The sequence below is a fragment of the Hypanus sabinus genome, chromosome 9 (assembly GCF_030144855.1).
Source record: "Hypanus sabinus isolate sHypSab1 chromosome 9, sHypSab1.hap1, whole genome shotgun sequence".
NCBI lineage: Eukaryota > Metazoa > Chordata > Chondrichthyes > Myliobatiformes > Dasyatidae > Hypanus > Hypanus sabinus.
Genome location: NC_082714.1, coordinates 153,662,056 through 153,678,171, shown reverse-complemented (window position 1 = coordinate 153,678,171; position 16,116 = coordinate 153,662,056). Strand labels below are relative to the sequence as shown.

The 16,116-nt window shown below is 44.9% G+C and overlaps 1 protein-coding gene across 9 annotated transcripts in view; it reads left to right on the top strand.

Moving 5' to 3' along the window:
* The window catches only part of LOC132399912 (zinc fingers and homeoboxes protein 3-like), a 131,679-nt gene that overhangs the window by 74,047 nt on the left and 41,516 nt on the right, over nucleotides 1-16,116 (top strand). The window contains exon 3 of one of the 9 annotated variants that reach the window (XM_059980821.1): nucleotides 466-538. The exons of 6 other annotated variants lie outside the window; for them this stretch is intronic. The gene's annotated coding sequence lies outside the window, so the exon portion shown is untranslated. Of the gene's footprint in view, nucleotides 1-357; nucleotides 379-465; nucleotides 555-16,116 lie in introns of those variants that run through there. 2 more of the 9 variants (XM_059980820.1, XM_059980823.1) reach the window with 2 other exon arrangements.

Below are 16,116 nucleotides of genomic sequence, written 5' to 3'. Positions count from 1 at the left end.
AGACCATAGGTTATTGCTGTTTCCTGGGGGCTTTTTTTTGGGGGGGGGGGGAAGGGTGAACATTTCTTGCAGAATTGTTTGCACAGCAGGCCACTCGGTTGTAAGTTGCGTGACCACAAATTTGGTTTTCTGTTTAACACCAACAGCCAGGCCGATGCAGGTGGGGGTAGGGTCTCTTGTCATGTTGCCCAAGTGCTGTAGCTTGTGAGCTGCCTCTGTTGACACCGTGACTGTACTGAGCTGAAAGCAGCAGTTCGATTTCATTCTTTGACGAGACTTAGCCATCGCTGGGAAGGCGGGTGTGTAATGTCGAAAAGCAAAAAAGCTGGGAGGCCCCTGAATTAAGGTAGCTGTTGAATTGCCTGCAGTCCAGCAAAGGTAAGTATGGCAGATTTTCTTCGCTGAATTGTGCTTTTGTGACTGTCTCGTGACTGTTGTTACTGAAATTAGCTCTTTCCTTTACAGACTTAGCTAACAATATCTAATTCCAAGATGGGATACAGACATATGTCCTTGGTTCAATGTACCAGGCCTCTAGGTGATGAGATGATCTGGTAACTATGGTAACATACCTGCATGCTGACATTTTCAATTAAAATTAAGGGCATTAGATATAGAAATGGAAGATAGATTGGGGGGGGCATCTCTGTGAAACCTCTCAAATATTGAAAGGTGTAGATAGAGTGGACATGGAGAGGATGTTTCCAATAGTGGGAGAGTCTAGGACCAGAAGACACAACCTCAGAATAGAAAGACATCCCTATAGGACACAGATGAGGGGGGATTTCTTTATCCAGAGGGTAGTGAATGTATGGAGTTTAGATGACAATTAAGTCATGGGATATTCTTAAAGTGAAGGTTGATAGGTTCGTAAAAACACAAAATGCTGGCAGAACTCAGCAGGCCAGACAGCATCTATGGGAGGAGGTAGTGACATCGTTTCGGGCTGAAACCCTTCATCAGGAGGGTTGATAGGTTCGTGATTAGTATGGGTGCCAAAGGTTATGGGAGAGAAGGTAAGGAAATGGGTTAAGAAAGATAAATCAGCCATGGTGGAAGGGAGGAACAGATTCTGTGGGCTGAATGGTCTAATTCTGCTTCTATATCTATGGTCCTATGGATATTCAACTCTTTGTGCTTACTCTATCATTCATGGCTGAACTTCATGGCCAAACATTCATGCACGAGCCTCCTATCCCTCGGTATCCTTAATATTGAAATGTCTATAATTCTACTTGGAGCATTGTGTGCAATTCTGGTCTCCACTTTACAGGAAGGATGTGGAATGTTTGGAGAGTGTGCCCAAGTCCACTAGGATGCTGCCTAGATTAGAGGGTACTAGATCTAAGGAGAGGTTGGACCAAGGTTATTTTGTTTCTGGGGAGTTGGAGGCTGAGGGAAGACCTGACAGGAGTTTGTAAAGTTATCAGAGGCTTAGCTAGGCACATGAATATGGAGGGATTCATATCATGAATAGACAGAAGAGATTGTACTTCAGCATTGTGTTTGGTGTAGATGTTGTAGGCCAAATGGCCTTTTGCTGTGCTGTATTGATCTGTGATCTGTTTAGCCCTATCTTGAGTAAACTCAGTGGCTGGAATTCCACATCCATCTTGGGTAGAATACCAAAGACTTGCCACCTTGAGTGAAGAAATTTCTTTTCATCTCAGTCACAAGTGGCAGACTCCTTATTTTGAGATTTATTAACACCTGTTTTCTACGCAGCTCATCCAATCAAGGTGTTAGGCGTGCCTCTGACTCTGTAAAAACCCTCAGGAATTTTGTTCAGGGTCACACAATATAGAAACAGACCCTTCAGACCATCAAGATGTGCCCACCATTACCCATCCATTTGGTTCAATCTTTACACTTAATCCCTTTTTTTTAATGTTATCAACTCCCGAATCAGATTCACACCAGGGGAAATATATAGTGGGCATTTGTGGGCTACTCTGCACACAAGTGGGACGTGGGAGGAAACCAGAGGTGCTGGAGGAAACCCATGTGGTCACAGGGAGAACATGAAAGCTCCATACAGACATCTCCCGTGGCCAGGACCGAACGTAGAACTTTGCCCCAGTGAGCCAATGGTTTGACGAATGACAGTTTAAATGCTGGGCTGAATTGGAAAGGTCAGGTACAGGTCGAATCAAGGCGGTGGGGTCCAGGCCCCAGAGCATATCAAAGATCTAAATCCGATGTTTGGATGATGATTTCGGTGCCGGGCCAGATTGAAAAGGTCAGGGTGGCGGGGCCTGAGGTGAGAGACAGACCAGTTCAGATCACAGCTCAGCTCTGCACTGCACTAAAGACTCCCTTTGTAGATTCCATTTTAGAATGCTGTTTGCTTGCGTTTATTGTTTACAGATTTGTTTTATTTCCCCCTGCACATTGGGTGTTTGACGGTCTTTTTTAATATATTCGTTTTGGTTTCTTTGTTCCATGGCTGCCCGTTAGGAGATGAATCTCAAGGTTGTATAATGTATACATACTTGGATAATAAATGAACTTTGAACTTGGCCCCACTGAGGCAGAGGGTCCACGTATTGCCAGTTCAATGGAGTCAGCTTCCTTGTGTAAAGGCCCTGGAGTAAAGGCCCTGTCAGTGTAGTCTCATCAATAAGTCCACCATCCCCGGAGTCAATCTCAGGAACCAGAAACAGATGATGTCTGTGCTTCCTCTGCTGACCAGAAAGATCATCAAGGATTAAGTACAAAACATCAAACCTCGTGACCTAGGACTCTCATATTGTACAGCTATGCAAAATACAGCAATTTCTCAGAGAGTGGTGAATCTAGTGGAATTCTCTGCCCAATGAAGCAGTGGAAGCTACCTCAGTAAATATTTTTAAGACAAAGTTGGATAGATTTTTGTATAGTAAGGGAATTAAGGGTTATGGGGGAAAGGCAGGTGGGTGGAGATGAGTCCATGGTCTGATCAGCCTTATTGAATGGCAGAGCAGGCTCGACGGGCCAGTTAGCCGACTCCTGCTCCTATTTCTGATGTTCTCGTGCTCTAATTGAGCCACACAAGCAAAAGCAATGCCTCTTCCAACAATCCGTGTGCTGAGAAAAGGAGACCATAGCTGTACGTGCTTGTGTTCATCTCCTTATCAGGGATGCCACAGTAACGCAGCGGTTAGCGCGGCACAGTTACAGCTCAGGGCGTTGGAGATTGGAGTTCAGTTCCAGCGTGCTCTCTAAGAGAATTTGCATGTTCTTCCAGTGTGTGCGCGCGCGTTTTCTCCCGCAGTCCAAAAACGTATCAGTTAGTCGGTTAATTGATCATTATAAATTGTCCTGTGTGATTAGGGTAGTGGTGACTGGGCAGTGCGATTCGTTGGGCCAAAAGGGCCTGTTTTGTGCTGTATCTCTAAAGAAAAACAAATAATATATATAAATATAGGACGAGGCTATTCGGTCCCTATGCTGTCTCTCAGGTTAGATTAAATTAAGTTTAATTGTCATTCAACCATACACGTGTATACAGATAAACGTAACAGTGTCCCTCTGGAACCAAGGTGGGAAACACAGTGCACACAGCACACAGCACAATGTAGTTACCATAGCACATACAGTCACAAAATAATATTAGCACAAGTCCCTGAGTGACATTGCCTGAAGATTGATGGTACCTGGGATGTTGCCCTGGAGTGCAAGGACAAACACGCTGCAGTTCTTCATCTCGCACTGGGTCAGCCGCAGATGAAGTCAAATTGGATTGTCTCAGAGAAATCTCAACATTTTCAGTCCCCCAAACAGTCCCAAAATCATACCCATTCATTAATTTCCCCTGATCTTTTTGGGGGGAATTGATCTTTCAGAGCCATTGAGCTTACTTGAGGATGTGGGAGAAAGCTGGAAAACCCAGTGAAAACCCACATAGTCCAAGGGAGAAGGTGTATGTTTCACACTGAGCTGGTGCTCAGGATTGAACCTGGGACTTTGGAACTGTGAGGCAGGGGAGTTCCACTTGCTTCACCTCTGAAGTTACTAGCTTCATGTATCACCCTCTATCTGGTCCTCCTTCCCCTCCTCCACCTCTTTACGCTGGCGTCTGTAATAGTGTTAAACCTATGCCACTCAGTTAGCCACTCCCACACAGGAGGAGCTCCTGTACATTAAAAGCAGGGTTATCAGTAAAGTTCAGTTGAATACCCTGCATGCTGGTGTCCTGGCGTGTTCTGCACTGTCCCTCAATAACAAACAGTGCCTTCCACTTCCTTTCTAGTCCTGAAGAAGGGTCTCTGTCCGTAAGACTGATGCTTCATTTTCATGGATGCTGCCTGACCTGCTGCGATCCTCCAGCATTTTGTGTGTGTGTACTTCCACCAACCTCACAGCAAGGTTCAAAGTGTTGCCCTAACTAACCTGGAAACTGCCATGTTACCAGGTTGGCGAGGTTCCAGGTTTGGGTGCTGATCTCTGTAGGTGACCCTAAGCAGGCTTGGTCATTGTGACATTGTACCTAGGAGTCCTGCAGGTGGTGGAGGGGAGGGCTGGGTTAGAGAAAAGGGTACAAAACTGGGAACAATAATTAATCGTGGCTCCTGCATTTGGCTGTCAAAGCCCATCTGAGTTGCTCTCGTGGATCAGCTTGTTTAGTTGCCACCTGCTGTGTTCAAATTGCCCGTCAAAGTGAAGAATTTCTCCTTGGATGAGGAAGCCTCTGCTCTGCAACAGCTGTGGCCTGATCTGTAGTGCTTCTCGCTTCACAATTGGAAGGTTGAGGGCTCAAGTCCCCCGCTCCAGAGATTTGAGTGCCAAAATCGAAGCTGGCCTTCGAGAAGTACTAAAGGTGAACCGAACTGATTGGAGCGCTGCCTCTGAGCAACGACGTGGCCTCAAGATAGCTGCTATCTTAGGTGGTTGAAAAATATTTCATGGTGCTATTTTTGTAGAAGGGGTGTAAGTTAATCACAACATTCTGGCCAATATTTTGTCCCCAATTGCATTAGTGCAGATTATTTGTTAGTGCGTTGCTCTTTTGTAGGAGCTGGCTGAGTACAAATTAGCTGCTGTTCCCTACAGTGCAACAATGAACTAGTCTTCCAAATTAATTCACTGTAAGGTGCTTGTGATTCAGCCAGAGACTTATATAAGTGCCCAACTTCACCAGAGATCAGAGCCAAAGAGCCCCGTTCAATAGTGCAGTTTTAAAATTATACTAAATAAAAGTTTGTTTTGACCAAGTGACTCCTTTAACGCAGAAATAAACGGCCAGGGAATGAAATTTAAAAAGCCTGCAATGTTGGCGGGTTAGTGAGGTGGCTGTCTGTGTAGTTTGTGTAAGCTGGACCGCCATTTTAAACTCCCTTTGCTTCTCTCCCTAACTGAGATAAAGACACAGCCGAAAGGCGACCTCGGTCCATGGCACTGGAACCGGGAAGCCAATCTAAGCAACTGAAATCAAGACCAGAAGAATAATGTGTGGTTTTCTGAAACGGGAAGCTAGTTTCCTTTTTCCTGTCAGATCCTAAAAGACAAAAACCCTGATTTGAGCTGAAGAGCTCTCTAAGGGTGATTGAGCTTCCACTTATATTTTGGTTTTGTTTCCTGAATCCCCCTCCCACCCCTTTTATACGGCCTAGAAATAACTTCCCCCTCTTTTCCTGAAGGTGCTACTGCCTGCTGGGCCCTGTTTCCATGGCAACTGATCAGACATGGTAGAATGCCTAGAAACTGCTGGCCAGTGGGCTAATCAACTGGAGGAAAGGAACTCATGAGTGGGGGGGGGGGGGGGGGGCGGGGGAGGTGCCAGGTAGCCCTCAGTGCTTGGGCATAGTCCAAGCTTCAGATAGTCTCACAGAACTGCTCACCCAAATAAGGATGAGAACACATGAACTGTTCCTTTCCCGGGACTTTATTCCTTTGAACGTGGGTGGTTGAGGGGGAATCCTGGCAGACGTGTAAAAAAAACCATATACAGAGTGAAGGCATGCAGTCTTTTTCCAAGTGAAGGGGAACTGAAAACTAGAGGGCATCGTTTTAAAGTGCGAAGGGAAAGGTTTAAAAGGGAGGCGAGAGGCAACTTCTCTGTGTAAAGGGCTGACTGGGTATGGAAAGAGATGCTCAAGGAAGTGGTTGAGGCAGGTACAATAATGTTTGGATAAGGACACGGGATAGGATGGGTACAGAGGGATAATGGGCAAATGAGACTAGCTTGGTGGGCTTGAGTTGGTGCCAGAGTCTTTACTTTATTACTTTATTGTCACCAAACAATTGATACTAGAGCGTACAATCATCACAGCGATATTTGATTCTGCGCTTCGCGCTCCCTGAAGTACAAATCAAAATAAATATTATAAAAATTTAAATTATAAATCATAATTAGAAAATAGAAAAGGGAAAGTAAGGGTAGTGCAAGTCAGGTCCGGATATTTGGAAGGTACGGCCCAGATCCGGGTCAGGATCCGTTCAGCAGTCTTATCACAGTTGGAAAGAAGCTGTTCCCAAATCTGGCCGTACGAATCTTCATGCTCCTGAACCTTCTCCCGGAGGGAAGAGGGACAAAAAGTGTCTTGGATCTTGGGCAAGGTTGAATTTTTGTGGTTTGTTGACTGAACTCTGGAGTTCACTTTATGATGTGTTCCTGCTTTCTGGTTGCTCTTTTTTTGTTGCTATTTTGTGCGTTTTTGATCGGGGTGGACTGGCTCTGTGGCCTGTTGTCAACAAACGACACAGCACTAGACTGAACTGAACTGAGCTGAAACTGAACATTCCTGGATCGTCTCGTTGACTTTCTGGTTTGATGTTTTATACTTTGTTTTTCACTTGTTTCCTTTAGCCATTTACGAGATTTGTTTTTCTTGCGTGATCGGGGTTTGTTGTGTTTCTTTGAACAGGTTCCACATTTTTTCTTTGTTTCATGGCTGTCTGTGGGGAGACAAATCCTGCATACATCCTTTGATAATAAATGTACTTTGAATCTTTCGAACAACTTCTTTCCCTCCGCCATCAGATTTCTAAACGGCTCATGAACACTACCTCACCATTCCTCTTTCACACCATTTGTTTATTGTGCCTGTAATGGGGCTGGCTGGGCCTACAAACCTCTTTAGCCTTTTGCTATCCCTTGCATTGGAGTCTCCGTACCTGCCTGTGACACAACCTCAAGTGTGACACAACATAGATTGGTGCTGGGACCTTTATCACTGATCTAAGTCGTGAAATTTGCTGTTTCGTGGCTGTTATACAGTGTAGATATAACAAGCTACTATAAGTTCCATAAAAATAGAGGAATATTTATGGGTTCATGGACCATTCATGAATTTGCTGTCACTGAGTGTGTGTCTTTGGGCTTCTGTACCTCCTCCTTGATGGTAGACATGAGAAGAGGGCACGTCCCAGATGGTGAGAGTCCTTAGTAATGGCTGCCACCTCCTTGAGGCAGTGCCTCTTGTAGATGTCCTTGGCGTTGGGACCACTTGTGCCTGTGATGGGTGGGGTGGGATGTGTGGGGGAGAAGCAGGATTGGTCATGTCAGTTGGATGGGCAGGGGTAATTATGTCAGACACTTGGCAAGAGGAATGGTCTTTGAAGGGGTGAGGGTCAGTCAGGTTTGGTCAGAAGGTAAGTTAATTTTGATGGGGTGTAGTTGCTTCCCCATAAACAGTTACCACCCCACAATCATCAGGGTCTTGAACAAACTTGTCTATCCATTGAGATGTTCCCACAGCAAATGATCTCATTCTAAAGACTCTGATTATCTCATGTTCTCCTTATTTATTGCAATTTATTTGTATTTGCATTTGCACAGTGTTGTCTTCTGCACTCTGGTTGATCTTTCATTGATCCTGTTTTCAAGTCAAGTCAAGTCACTTTTATTGTCATTTCAACCATAACTGCTGGTACAGTACATAGTAAAAATGAGACAACGTTTTTCAGGACCATGGTGTTACATGACACAGTACAAAAACTAGACTGAACCATGTAAAAAAAAACACAGAGAAAGCTACACTAGACTACAGACCTACACAGGACTGCATAGTGCACAAAAACAGTTACTATTCTATAGATTTGCTATGACTGCCAGCAAGAAAATGAATCTCAGGGTTGTATACAGTGACATAGATGTACTTTGATAATAACAAATTACTTTGCACTTTGTGTTTAAGGGTTAGAGATTGCTCAGTTTGGTATGAGGAGAAATGTTTTTCTTTCCAGAGAATGGTGAATGTGAGGAATTCTCTGCCCAGAGAATCAGTAGAGGCTACCTCGTTAAATATATTTAAGACATAGGTAGATAGATTTTTGAACAGCAGGTGAAATAAGGGTTCTGGGGGAAAGGTAGGTAGGTGGAGGCGAGTCCACAGCCTGATCGGCCATGATTTTATTGAATGACAGAGCAGACTTGACAGACCAGATGGCCGACAACTGCGCCTATTTCTTCTGTTCTTATGTTCTTATGATAGGGGCCTCTTTTGACGGAGGGGGGAGGTGGGGGAGACAGGAACAGCTCTCTGCGAGAGGTAGGGTTACTGGCCCTACAGTAAATATAGAGGGGCCATTTTGTATCAGAGTGTTTGGATTTGCCCCAGGAGGGGGTGGGGGGGGGGGGATGTTGCTGTTGTCTGAAATTTCCTGTCTGAAACTTGGGGCCTCAGCAGAGGTCTCACTTGAAGCTGCCTGCTCGGAAGTGACCTGTCAGCTCCGGGAGAGTGAAGTCATGCATGTATGCCCTCAGCTGCAGTTCGAAGGCACAGGCACTCTGCTCTGTTGAGGCAGTGTGTAAGGCCTGGACCCTGACACGTCCACCATGGGTGAACTGATGGACCACAAGTGTTTCTCAACAATGGGTTAAAGTTGCAAACACATTTCTCTCCTCCTTCCTGCTTGTCCTCTTGGCGCTGAGCAGATGCTGTGGCAGAATCATCATCTATTTTTGTAGAAATTCAGCTTAAGGTTTTTAATTAAACCCAGGCAGAAAGGTGGGAATTGCAGAATGTATTTTTTAAAAATTTCCAGCCTTTTGTGAATTCGGCATTGAATATGTTGTCCAGAATCGCTGTATTGAGATTGTAGCATCTCAGCACAACTCGGTCCAGCAGGTATTTGACATTTGGGAATGTAAGTGTAAATGATTTAGAATAAAAAGCCAGCATCAGTAGTAGTCGGAAACTCCAAGGCTGATTGAAATGTCCATTGATGGTTTGTTGCCCTTGTGTGGTGGCCAGTGATGGGAGGCTCTTTCCTCTGTATATGATTTAACAATAACATATGCCTGAGATATATTTGTGCTCTGTCTCCCTGTCAGTCTCTGTCTCTGTTTCTGTCTATCTCTTTGTCTCTGTCCCTCTCCCTCTGGCTCTCTGTCTCTCTCTCTTGCTGGTTGTCTCTCCATTTGGCTCTCTGTTTCTGTCTCTCTCTTTCGCTCTCTCTCTCTCTCTCTCTGTTTCTCTTTCTGTCTCTATGTGTCTGTCTCTGTGCGTCTCTCTCTCTCTTTCTCTATCTGTCTATCTCTGTCTCTGTCTCTCTCTCTCTCTCTCTCTCTCTCTCTCTCTCTCTCTCTCTCACTCTCGCTGTCTCTCTCTGGCAGTCTCATGCTTGCCCGCACAGTCCCTCTCACATAACCACTCACTTGTCCTGTCACTCAGTCACCTGCCCCCCCTCTCTTTCTGCTCGCAGTCTTGTGTTGGGGTATGGGTAGGTGATGAATCAGTAGAGGGAGATACTCTCGTTGTTTTCCGTAGTAAACATTTGTTAATGACCTCTGCGGATTGCTGGGTCACTCTGCCAGTAGTGCATCCACTCTTGGCTCGCCCCTGATAAATTCTTATTGCTTCATTTCCACTGAGTACAAAACCTGTTTCAAACCCAGTGAAGCAGCTATGAAGGGCCTCGGGGAGATTGTTGTTCACCTTTGTTACTACATTGTGACGTCATACCACGTGCAGTCAGCTCCAGTTAGTGTGGAGTGTAGGCAGATTTTCAGCTGCCATCTACAATCTCACCACGCTGCCATACAGACCCAGCTCAGCACATCAAAGGATTCTGTGGAATCTGTCTAAACTTCTCACTGCCTCTATAATAGACAATAGACAGTAGGGGCAGGAGTAGGCCATTCGGCCCTTCTAGCCAGCACCGCCATTCACTGTGATCATGGCTGATCATACACAATCAGTACCCTGTTCCTGCCCTCTCCCCATATCCCTTGACCCCGCTATCTATAAGAGCTCTATTTAACTCTCTGTTGAATGCATCCAGAGACTTGGCCTACACTGCCTTCTGGGGCAGAGCATTCCACATATCCACCACTCTCTGGATGAAAAAGTTTATCTGCATCTCTGTTGTAAATGGCCTACCCCTTATTCTTAAACTGTGGCCTGTAGTTCTGGACTCATCCATCAGCGGGAACATGTTTCCTGCCTCCAGTGTGTCCAATCCCTTAATAATCTTATATGTTTCAATCAGATCCCCTCTCATCCTTCTAAATTCCAGTGTATACAAGCCCAGTCAGTCCAATCTTTCAACATATGACTGTCCCGCCATTCCAGGAATTAACCTTGTGAACCTATGCTACACTCCCTCAATAGCAAGAATGTCCTTCCTCAAATTTGGAGACCAAAACTGCACACAATACTCCAGGCGGGGTCTCACCAGGGTCCTGTACAGCTGCAGAAGGACCTCTTTACTCCTATACTCAATTCCTCTTGTTATAAAGGCCAGCATGCCATTAGCTTTCTTCACTGCCTGCTGTACCTGCATGCTTGCTTTCATTGACTGATGTACAAGAACACCTAGATCTCGTTGTACTTCCCCTTTTCCTAACTTGACTCCATTTGAATAGTAATCTGCCTTCCTGTTCTTGCCACCAAAGTGGATAACCTCACATTTATCCACATTAAACTGCATCTGCCATACATTTGCCCACTCACCCAACCTGTCCAAGTCACCCTGCATTCTCATAACATGCTCCTGACATTTCACACTGCCACCCAGCTTTGTGTCATCAGCAAATTTGCTAATGTTACTTTTAATCCCTTCATCTAAACCATTAATGTATATTGTAAACAGCTGTGGTCCCAGCACCGAACTTTGTGGTACCCCACTGGTCACAGCCTGCCATTCCGAAAGGGACCCGTTAATCACTACTCTTTGTTTTCTGTCAGCCAGCCAATTTTCAATCCATGTCAGTACTCTGCCCCCAATACCATGTGCCCTAATTTTGCCCACTAATCTCCTATGTGGGACTTTATCAAAAGCTTTCTGGAAGTCCAAGTACACTACATCCACTGGCTCTCCCTTGTCCATTTTCATAGTTACATCCTCAAAAAACTCCAGAAGATTAGTCAAGCATGATTTTCCCTTCATAAATCCATGCTGACTCGGACTGATCCTTCTACTGTTATCCAAATGTGTCGTAATTTCCTCTTTTATAATTGACTCCAACATCTTTCCCACCACTGACGTCAGGCTAACCGGTCTATAATTCCCTGTTTTCTCTCCCCCTCCTTTCTTGAAAATCAAGGACCCCACCCACCTCAGACCTTCTCTCTTTTCCACCCCCCAATTGGACAGAAGATACAAAAGCCTGAAAGCACGTGCCACCAAGCTCAAGGACAGTTTCTACCCCACTTTTATCAGACCCCTGAGCAGGCCTTTTGTACAATAAGGAACTCCTGGTCTTACTGTCTATCTTGTCATGATCTTACACTTTATCATTTACATGGGTTTTCGATGATCAGCAGGATCTCAGTGGGCTGAAAGGCCTCTTTCTGTACCATATAAATCTAAGATCCAAGACTCCAGTTTAGTTATCATAGTTACTTCGAAACACGCAGTGAAATGCGTCCTTAGCGTTCATAACCAAGGGTGAGTTGGAGGTAGCCCGCATTTCTGGCGACAACATAACTTGGCAGAACAGTACAAAACACAACCAAACAGAACTCAACGAGCTACAAAGCAACAGCAGGCAAACAAGCCACGTCCCTCCCTCCCACCCATGCTCAAACACAGTCCTCTAAGCCCAGGGCAGGCTGTCTCTGGCCTTCACCCTCCAGCGGACATGCGCTTACAGGTGCTGCAGTTTGATTTCACCAGACGACTTGCAGAGATTCATTCACTCAGGCCTCGACTTCCGGACTTCTCATTTGACCCTTAGACCTTGATGCTCAGCAAAGACACACTAGTCCATGAAGAAACTCTGAACTATGACTATGATATAGAAGATATAGATGAGGGTATTTAAAAATGATGTCACTGCACCTAAAATACCAGGCTCCTTCCTTCAACTCTTAAACTCTTAAACATTTTTGATGGATTTTTGCATTTCCTGTCACTCCCCGTACAACAATATAGCAGCAATGCATGATTTAACTGAGAGCTATTAACCACAAGAAAGCCCAACTTGTGGTACAAGTGTTGTTACAAAGTTCAAGCACCAAATGATTGAAGCAGCCTACATAGAGATAGATCATACAGAAAATCTAATGAGAACTCACAAGGGCTTCAGGAAAGTTCATTTCTTTGAGTGTGTGTTCTGAAAACAATCCAAGAGGTACTTTTGTGCAGAGAAGTGGCAGTCCAATACCATCGCCAAGGAGGTGGACAGTAATAATGACTCAATTCTTTGTAGATCTCAACCAAACTCAAGGTCTACAAACATCTCAACCTTGGTTAAGATCTGTAAAGAGGCCCTTGTTCAGGTGAGAACATGCAATTATGCAATTTATACAAATGTTGTGAATAATCTATATGGGGAATGGGGTTACAAGCAAAAGTTATTCATTAACTTCAGAGACATTTGTCTTTATGTGTAGAAATGGCTAGAATGGGGTAGCTGGTGAGTTCCTACAAGGAACTTCTGCAAGGCGGCACAATGGCAAAGTGGTCAGCAAAACACTTTACAGTACAGGTTACCCGGGTTTAATTGCTGGCTCTGCATGTAAGGAGTTTTAACGTTCTTCCCGTGACCACATGGGTTTCTTCCGGGTGCTTACGGTTTCATCCCACAGTCCAAAGGCGTAAACACGAGAAAGGCTGCAGATGCTGGAAATTCAGGCAGCGTCTATGTGATGGAGTAAACAGTCGAGACCCTTCATCAGGACTGATGGTAGATTAGCCTGGCGTTGTAAGTTGCCCCATGATTAGGCTTGGAGTTGCTAGGCGGCACCGCTTGCAGGGTTGGAAGGGTCTACTAGGCACTGTATCTCAATAAAATAAAAATAAAAAATAAGTAAAACAGCACATTAACAGAGATAATATTATGGCAGCTGAAGAAGTGTTTATGACATGAGGGAATGGGTGATACATGGGCAAATGGAAATAGCTTAGATGTACATCATGGTTGGCATGGATGAATTAGGCTGAAGAGCGTGTTTCAATGCTGTACTACCCAATAACTGGATCACACCTTGTCTCAAACCATTCTTGCCTCTAGGAGGCGTTTGGTGGTGGGCAGTTAACTGGTTAAAGAATTTACTCAACAGTGAGAAGAGCATAGATGAAATAAGGCCTTTTGGTTTTGTTAAGAAAGGGTTGTATTTTTTAGAAGATGGTAATTTTTGAAGAGGGAATGTAATGTTCACAAGATACTGTTTCTCAGTGTGGAAATACAAAGGACGTAACTTTAAGATATAGAGGGCATGTCAGAGTTAAGTTTTTTTTTAGAGTGGTAGGTGCATGGAGTGTGGTGACAGAGGAAGGTACATTAGGGACATTTAAGAGATTCTTAGGCACATGGATGAAAGAAATGTGGAGGAGTATGTGGGAGGGAAGGGTTAGATTGGCTTTGGTGTAGGTTAAAGGGTCAGTACAACTTTTTGGGCCAAAGGGCCTGTACTGTGGAACAAGGGCAGGTTGTGGGTATTGTACTTTATGGCATCTGAATGGATTTTAAGAGGTTTCTGACGTAAGTCCACGTGGCAGGCTGATCAGGAAAGTTCAACCCCATTGCATGAGGGCAAAATGACAAGCTGAATTCAGTGGGTGAGACCAAATATAATGGTTAACCTGAACGTTAACTTCATTGGCAGTTGATACTGTGCACACAAAGTACACTGCAGAGGCTGTGGTCAGATCAACACATACAAATAAGCTGGATGAACGGATGCTGCCTGACCTGCTGAGTTCATCCAGCTTGTTTGTATGTGTTGGTACTGTGCACAGTTCTGTCCAGTACACTATGATGTGACAATCAGTGGAAAGGATGCCGTGTTGATTTACGAGAATGTTGCAAGCACTGGAGGACTTTTCAGGAGCATCAAGTCTGCTCCACCATTCCATCATGGCTGATTTATTATCCCCCTCAACCCCGTGCTCCTGCCTTCTTCCTGTAACCTTTGACGCCCTTAACTAATAGAGAACCTATCACCCTCCGCTTTAAATATACCAATTACTTGGCTTCCACAGCCATCTGTGGCAATAAATTCCACAGAGTGACTAGCCTCTGGCTAAAGAAATTCCTCCTCATCTTCATTCTAAAGGGCTGTGCCTCTTTTCTGAGGCTGTGCCCTGTGGTCCTCGACTCCCCACTATGGGAAACATTCTCTTCACGTCCACTCTCTAGTCCTTTCAATATTCAATAGATCTCGATGAGATCCTCCTCATTCTTCTGAACTCTGGCAAGTACAGGCCCAGTGCCACAAAACTCTCTCCTATGTAGACCCTTTCATTCCTGGGATCATTCTCGTGAACTTCCTCTGGACCCTCTCTAATGCCAGCATGTCCTTTCTTAAATAAGGGGCCCAAAACTGGCTCAATTAGGGCTCTTTTTAATCGAGAGGCCTAAAATTATGAGAAGCCTGGACAAAATGAACAGACAAGGCTGTATTTTCCTGTCAGAATGATCAGTAACTCAGAAGAAAACTTATGGAACTGAAAGAAGAGGTTGTGAGTGTTTATTTTCACCTTTAGGGAAATGGGAGTCTCAAACATACTTCCAGAAGGGTGCAGGGGGCAGAACCTATCATTACGTTGCCAAAGTACCCGGAGAGGCACTTGAACAGGCTCATGGATTGCGAGTTGAGAGTCAGGAGGATCTTAAGTGTATCTTCTTTGGCCTCTGTGGATAAGATGGGCAGGATAGTTCATTTTCTGCTCCCATTCATATTTCTGAAGAGCTGAAATAGAGGGTACTCCCTTAAACTCATCACATCGAATTAAAGGGGAGGGGGCTTGTAAAAGTTTGAAGGTCAGTGACTTGTAAAAGTTTGTTTAACCACATAATGTGTTCGCCAAATTGGACTGCATTCTCTCATTGTGCCAGAATCCAGTAGTTGTATACAAATGGATAATGTATGTAAAATGACCAATGTCAAGTCTGCTCATGCATTCAATTGCCTATTCATAGATCTCCGTGAGATCAGAACCTGTGCTGAAGGAGGTGGGCAGATGACCAGAGTTAATCTTGTGTTCTTCCAGAGTTATCTCAGGGCACAGATCTTAACAGGATTCGCTTTCTCTGAAATCTATATCTGCAGCATTGGCAAGCATTACTACATTCCAGCGTATTTTTAAAACTGAATTCAGATTGTCATGGAAGCAATCTTACTGGATTTCTTGTGATTTTGGTTGCCCGTTGAGTCCAGTGATGACAGTTTTGAAACCCATGTGGGAGAGTCTTTAGAGGGGAAAAGTCATTGCACTGGGATGGTTCCACTTTCTCGGCCTAGCAATTTCAATCCCAGTGGTAAAAGTAGTTCTCAGAACTGAGGTCTTCCTTGGTTGTGTCGGATGGCCATGTCTTGCCGTGCCCTTTGCTCTCCACGAAGAGCTGCAGAAGCACCTTCACGCTGTTGGATCCCACTGGGGTATGAGGCCTGCCAGCTACCCTCACTTGATTTAGCCCGCTTGTCGAGGTGATGTACTGGGGTGTGGCCGCCGTCACATGCAAAAAGTTACTTGGAGCCACTGAGAGCTCAGTGTCTGGTAGGGACCAAAGCTGAATGAGCTACCCTGGACTGGATACCTGTATGCCTCTTTGGACCCCCCATACACTCCAGATTACTTGTGCACCAAATATAATCACCACGTTGCTGTACCCTTGGCTTAGACCCTTCTGCAGCCACGATTCCCTCAGCTGTGCGGTGCTCAACCACACAGTAGCTCAAATACTCCTGCGCGCATAGCCTTTGTTGCGACACTGCTGGACATTGGATGCAGCTGGAAAAGCGT